Source organism: Solanum tuberosum, unplaced genomic scaffold (assembly GCF_000226075.1).
Source record: "Solanum tuberosum cultivar DM 1-3 516 R44 unplaced genomic scaffold, SolTub_3.0 scf00499, whole genome shotgun sequence".
Classification (NCBI taxonomy): Eukaryota; Viridiplantae; Streptophyta; class Magnoliopsida; order Solanales; family Solanaceae; genus Solanum; species Solanum tuberosum.
Genome location: NW_006239418.1, coordinates 271,565 through 278,954, shown reverse-complemented (window position 1 = coordinate 278,954; position 7,390 = coordinate 271,565). Strand labels below are relative to the sequence as shown.

At 38.6% G+C, this 7,390-nt stretch overlaps 2 pseudogenes; one reads left to right on the top strand and one right to left on the bottom strand.

Moving 5' to 3' along the window:
* Positions 1-4,484: 4,484 nt before the first annotated feature.
* On the bottom strand, positions 4,485-5,437 carry LOC102592769 (endoribonuclease Dicer homolog 2-like; annotated as a pseudogene).
* A 52-nt stretch (positions 5,438-5,489) lies between these two features.
* On the top strand, positions 5,490-6,690 carry LOC102592425 (endoribonuclease Dicer homolog 2-like; annotated as a pseudogene).
* Positions 6,691-7,390: the final 700 nt, after the last annotated feature.

The following is a 7,390-nucleotide window of genomic DNA, read 5'->3' as shown; positions in this document are numbered from 1 at the left end:
TGCGGATCGTGAAGGACCTTATAAAAGGAGAGCTGACGTTCATAGCCACCATTTCAAGTTTCGGAGAGGACAATAGTGCCAAAGAGGCATTGCCACCGGCTATTGAGAAGGTTCTTAAAGAGAATAAAGATGTGATGCCGGACGAGATGCCAAAGAATTTACCTCCTAGGTGCAAGGTAGATCACAAGATCGAGTTGGAGGTTAGAACCAATCCACCAGCGCATGCACCCTATCGCATGGCTCCACCCTAGTTAGAAAAGCTAAGGAAGCAGCTGAAGGAGCTCCTTGAGGCCGATCACATTCGCCCGTCCAAAGCACCTTATAGCGTGCCAGTCTTGTTTCAAAAGAAGAAAGATGCGTCATAGAGACTATGCATCGACTACCGGGATCTTAATAAGGTAACCATAAAAAATAAGTACCATATCCTTCTTATTGCCGATTTGATATACTTGGACAGGCCAAGTATTTCACCAAGGTAGATTTTAGTAAAGGTTACTACCAGCTTCGCGTTGCGAAAGTGGATGAGCAAAAAATGGTGTGCGTGACGAGATTTAGAGCATACGAGTGGTTGGTGATGCCCTTCAGCTTAACCAACACACTCACCACCTTTTGCACGTTGATGAACAAAATCTTTATTCTCTACTTGGATCAGTTTGTGGTAGTATACTTAGATGATATCGTCATCTATAGTAACACATTGGAGGAGCACGTGGAGAATTTGAGGAAGGTTTTCCAAGTCTTACGGGATAACCAACTCTATATCAAGTAGGAGAAATGCGAGTTCGCCCAGCACGAGGTACAGTTCTTGGGGTAAATAATTAGCCAAGGCGAACTGCGGATGGACGAAGCAAAGATACGTGTTATCAAAGAGTGGGAGGAACCCAAAAAAGTGATCAAGTTGAGATCTTCCTTGGACTTGCAAACTATTATCGCAGATTCATTAGTGGCTGAGTTATTGTAGAAGAATAAGTCGTGGGTTTGGAGCGAGGAGTACCAAAGGGTTCTGGAAAACCTCAAGGCCGCTGTGACTGAAGAGTCGGTCTTGATGCTGCCTGACTTCTGAAAGAACTTCGAGATACATACAGATGCTTCAGATTTCACCATAGGGGGAGTATTGATTCAAGATAGACACCCAGTAACATTTGAGAGCCACAAATTGAATGAGACCGAACGACCCTACACGGTGCAGGAGAAAGAGATGACAGTCATCTTACATTTCCTACGCACGTGGAGACACTACTTACTAGGCTCCAAGTTCGTGGTTAAGACCAACAATGAGGCCACTAGCTAATTCCGATCACAAAAGAAGATCACCCTGAAGTAATCTAGGTGGTAAGACTTTCTAGCTGAGTTTGACTACGTCTTAGAGTTTAAGCCGGGAAGGCGCAATGTAGTGGCCGACGCACTAAGTAGGAAGGCTGAGCTTGCTTTCATCACTACAACTCATTGTGACATCTAGGATGATATCAAGGATGGCATGCAACACGATCCAAAGGCAAAGAAGCTCATGGAGTTGGCCGCCCAAGGCAAGACAAGACGTTTTTGGGTGGAAGAACATCTCCTACTAACTACTGGTCAGAGGGTCTATGTGCCCAAGTTTGGGTCTATTAGGTAGGCGGCAAATCATCAAAGAGAGCCACGACGCACTGTGGCTGGCTATCCAAGTAAGCAACGAACGAGGGCGTTGATTGAGGCAATCTATTATTGGCCACGCATGTGGGACGACATAGAATGCTACATATAGACATGACTGGTGTGTCAGCAGGACAAGGTGGAGCAGAGGCAACCGAGAGGGATACTTGAGCCACTACCTCTAACAGAACGCCCATGGGAGAGCGTGACCATGGACTTCATCACTTCCTTACCCAAGTTAGATGGGTATGGAATGATAATGGTCGTGGTGGACATATTTTCAAAATATGCTACTTTCATGCCCGCCACAACCGGTTGCATCGCTAAGGAGGCAGTCATGCTAGTTTTCAAAAATGTGGATAAGTATTGGGGGATGCCAAGACATATCATTAATGATCAAGAATGTCGCTTAACCGGGAACTTTTGGTAGGGTTGTTTGAGATACTTGGCACGGAGCTTCACTTCTCCACAAGTTTCCACCCACAAACAGACGGGTAAGTCAAGCATGTCAATTCCCTACTAGAGTGCTATCTAAGGAACTACGTAAGTGCAGACTCGAAAGATTGGGTAGACTCCTAGACATAGAGCAATTTTCTTACAATTTGCAAATGAGTGAGTCTATCGGGCGCAAACCATTTGAGTTGGCGACTAGCCAACAACCTTAAACTCCACATTTGTTACCTGCCGCTTTTCATGGAAAGAGTTTGGGACCCTACCATCTTTCCAAAGGATGGGAGAAACAACTCAACACTGCCATGTCCGACTTAGACAAGGCAACCAAAAGGATGAAGAAATTTGCTGACCGCAATCGACATCCCACGGATTACCAAGTTGGAGACATGGTCTTGGTAAAGTTCAACCTAAGATAGTTTAAAGCACTAAGGGTCGTACATTAGAACTTATTGCGAAAATATGAGGTCCCGTTCAAGATCATTGCTAAGGTAGGCAAGATCTCCTACAAAGTGGAGTTACCTCCACACTTCAAGATCCATCTAGTCTTTCATGCGAGCGTTTTTAAGCCATACCATGAGGACAAAGCTGATCCCATCCAGAACTAATCAAAATGGGAAACCATAACTATCACCGCCTCGCATGATCGAAAAATCGAGTCTATCATAGACTATCAAGCAAGAAGGAAGCGAGGACAGCAAGTAAGTGCCATCTTTCTTGTACATTGGAAGGTACAATTTTCGGAGGAGGCCACATGAGAGAGATATGAAGATTTCTGGCAGTTTAAGGACCGAATTTGGGAGTTCTTGCAGCAATGCGCCACACTCATTGCATCAACAAGTGGAGGAGAGTTTCATGTCCCGCCACTTCACTGTTCAAATTTGGCATCGGTATAAGGGAGAAGAATCTAGAGGTGGAGAGGTTAGTAGAACCCTTTAGAACTCCCTAGATATCAAGAAGTCTTTAAAATTCCCCAGAACTTGTAGAGAATTCTAGAATAGAACTAAAGTGTAAATATTTTAAGAAATTGTAAAGTAAATAGTATTTACACTTAGGTCCTTAAGAGGTAGTATAAATAGAGGGCCTCTTATTTGCAAACTGATCCAACCAAGTGTAAAGCTTTCCACAAAGTAATACAAAGCCTTCTTCCAAAGCTTTCCCAGTCTTTCTTGCATTCTCTTAGCGATCTTAGTTTGAAAAGGCTTACTTGAGCTTACAAGACTGTGAAAGATTCGTGAGTAAGTTGCTAGGTGTCGCACAGAACATTAGTGAGACTCTAAGTTCGTGACACATAGCCTATGTAAAATATAGGACAAAAAAGAAAACTTGTTCTTCTATTAATAATAATAATAATCTTTTTATCTATATTAACGTATTTAGGCAACCTATTAAATGTTGAGACATTTAATACTAGAATTTTGGTAATTTGAATGAGAATGCTTTGTAATGCTTTGTGTACATTGACAATAATGATATTGAAACACAATTTAAACCTATCCTAAGCTACAAGTATGTTAAGCTCATTCGGGAGGATGTTCCCACTAATCGTGACTTTACAAACTGTCACCCTTTTCTTGAGGAAGTGACCTATCTCATAGAGTTCCACAAAATTTTGGTATCTATAAATTCCCAGTACTTCAAGGCTTATCAAAGTGTAAACTTGATAAACTCAAAGATGATACTTGAAGTACCCATAAAAATGGAGTTTCAATTTTTGCGGTTTGTGGCTTCATATTTGCATTTTATTTGTGAGAGAGGAGTTGAAGAGTAAATTAGGTCACACTAGGCGTGCAAATTTATTTGCACTATTTTTTTCCAAATACAAAAAGAATATTGCAATCACATAATAAATAAAAAAGAATGAGTTTATTCATAAAGATTACGAGTACAAATATATGTATCCCTTGATTCCCCTCTCATAAGATTTCTCCATGATTCAAAGGCTATTAGTGTCACTCAAACTAGGATGATGTGGACCTTCTTAGGATTTATTTGATCTTCGTGAAATGATTTTACAGATCTTGTTAAAGTATTTGGTTGTCAAGAAGAGTGCGCCCATATCTTGATCACTTCATGAATATTTCATGAATATATGAAAATTTAGAGTTGCCTAATCAAAGAAATATATTACACTTTATATAAGTGTTATATAAGTGTGAGCTAGAGTTTAGGGTAACTAGTCTCCAAAAATCCTAAATGAAATTGGACTCATCTTGTAGAGTTCCACAAAATTTTGTTGTCTAAAATGTCAAGTTCTTGTCCCATGATTTTTTTTGGGTCACATAGATCACTTAATAGTCTTGCTAGATAGAGTTTTATTGGTTAAGGTCTAATCAACTATTCTAGAAGAGGTCTTATGCTTAGAAATGTAGTATCTTTGTCGAAGCCAGTATAAACGAAGATTACTCTCTAGCAAGGGACTCAAAATCATCTCCAAGCACCTTTGGGAAAGTAGTTCCACTCTCCCATCCAAACGTGGACACATGATCCAATTTCTAAAAATCCTCAATAGTAAAACATAGCTGCCTTTGCAGATCTGGCGAGGCAAGAACAATGTGCTTATACAGGCTAGCCTTGTCTACAATTTGAGCATAACATTCATTATTTACAAAAGTAGACCTCAAATAAGTAATTAGTCTTGGATTCAGTCTCGAATATTTGAAATAGAGATGTGTTGTAACAACATAACTAGCACTATATCTCCAAGAAATTCCAAGTGTTAATAGCATCTTGGTATCTCAGGTAGCATGTAAGATCCGTGAGTTAGCGCTTTAACAAGCAACGAAGGGTCATAAAACTTGTAATGTAGCAGTGATTTCCAAGTACCGTACAATGACTAGCTTCTCAACATTCATGAGGAAGTGCCTTAGCATAGGTGCATCAATAAAAGCAATGTCCATCCCGATCCATTTCATAAATGATAAGGTTGCTACTTCCCCGCCTGAGTTGAGGTAGGCACATATTAGTACCTCAACCACATCAGCTACTCTCTTCCTTCTAATCTCCTACTTTACCCTACTACATATACATTTTTACCGAAGGCAAACTCTTTGCCAAAGTTTTAAACTTGAGGATTATCCCTAGGAATGAGCCCCATTTTAAGATTGAATGGTTCATTACAGATAAATCTCAGAAATTTACGATCACATCTAACCTTGAACAATGCAACACTGAAAATTATTTTATATTTCTTAATGCTGAAAAGACCCTCATGATGATTTTCATAAGTCTTAAACAGTTGTGTACTGATAGCATATTTGAGAAAAGAATCTCAAAGTTACCTAAGTGATTTCAAATGAAACTTCTGGAGGCATTTCTTTGTTGTCATCACTTCCAAAACCTTTGCAGTTGGGATAAAAAGTTTTAGTTTGCAGTGATAAAAAAGAATTCTTTTCAAGTTTATTCTGATGGCTTCCCCTATAAAGTCTAAAGGTTCTAGCACGGCAGATAGTTATTGGCGAAAGATTCTTGAATTAGAGAATCTTATGAATCTAAGTTATACACGTATGGCAGTGAATCTGTTCGGGTGAAGTATAACAAATTCACTGCCATACGTGTATACCTTAGAATTCATAAGATTCTCGAGGTCTTAAATCTTCCGCAATACCTATCTGTCGTGCTACAACCTTTAGATTTTATAGGGGAAGAAGTCATGCCGAATAAACTTATAAAGAGAGCTTTTGGATCACTTCAAACTAAAACTTTGTATCCCAACTGCTAAGGTTTTGGAAGTAATGACAATAAAGAAATGCCTCTAGAAGTTACATTTGGAATCACTTGGGAAACTTGGAGACTCTTTTCTTGAACGTGATGTTAGTATACAACTGTTTAAGACTTATGAAAGTCATCACGAGGATTTTCTCAAATTTAAGAAAAATAAAATCATTGACAATGTTACACTGTGCAAGTTTTGATGTGCTCGTAAAATATCAAAATTCACCCATAATGAACCATTCAATCTTAAAACGTGAATCATTCATGATGATAATTCTCAAGTTCACAACTTTGATTAAGAGTTCTTGTTGCCTTCAATAAAAATATATAGTAGGCTAAGGAAAACGATAAGAAATAGTATGAAGTAGTTGATGTGGTTGAGGCACCAATAGGTGCCTACCTCAACTTGTGTAGGGAAGTAACGACTTTACCATTTATGAAATGGCTTTGGTTGCACAGTGATTTTGTCGATGCACCTATACCAAGACACTTCCCTGTGAATGTTGAAAAACTAGTTAATGTCCGGTACTTTGAATCCCTGCTACATTACAAGTTCAATTATCCTTCAGTGCTTGTTGAAGCTCTAACTCAAAGATCATACATGCTACCTGAGATTCCACAATGATGTTAACGTTCAGAGTTTCTTGGAAATGCAATTCTAGATTATGTTGTTACAACACATCTCTATTTCAAATATTCGAACTGACTCCGTGACTAATTACTGATTTGAGGTCTGCTTCTTTAAATAATGAATGATATGCTCAATCTGCAGGTAAGGCTGGCCTGAACAAGCACCTTCTTCATGCATCGCCAAATATACAAAAGAAGATCTGTTGCACTGTTGCGGATTTTTGAGAAATTGGATCTTGTGTCCATGTTCGTATGGGAGGCTGAAACTACTTCCCAAATGTGCTTGGAGATGTTATTGGGTCCGTTGTTTGTGCGATCTTTGTTGATTCTAGCTCCAACAAAGATACTAATACATTTATAAGCTTAAGACCTCTTCTGGAACCGTTGATTACACCTCAAACAATAAAACTCCAGCCAACAAGAGAGTTTAGTGAACTATGTGACGATAAAGGTTTTTTAAAAAAGAAATCAGTTTCTTCATGAGACAAGAACTCGACATTCGTAGATATCAAAATTGTGTGGGACTCTACCAGATGAGTCAAATTTCAGTTAGGATTCTTGAAAACTACTCCTAGCTTACACTATATAAAGGGTAATATATCCCTTAGAGAGGGATCTTCAAAATTTCATAAATTCATGAAATATTTACAAAGGTATCAAGATGTGGGTGGACTCTTGTTGATAACCAAATACTTCAAAAAAAGATCCAGAAAAACCTCTTTACATGGATATCAAATAAAATTCATTTAAGGTGCAAATTATCCTACAAAAGAATCAAGAGAGGGACATAATTGTACCCAAACTGTTAATTAATAAAATATTCTTGTTTCGTCATATTTATTTTATGGTCGGATTTTAATTTCCATATATAAGATTTATTGCAAATTTTTTTGTCTCCTTGAACCCTAACTAAAATTTATAATGTGTTTTGGGGTTTGATTAGTTCGATCGGAGTTGATTAATT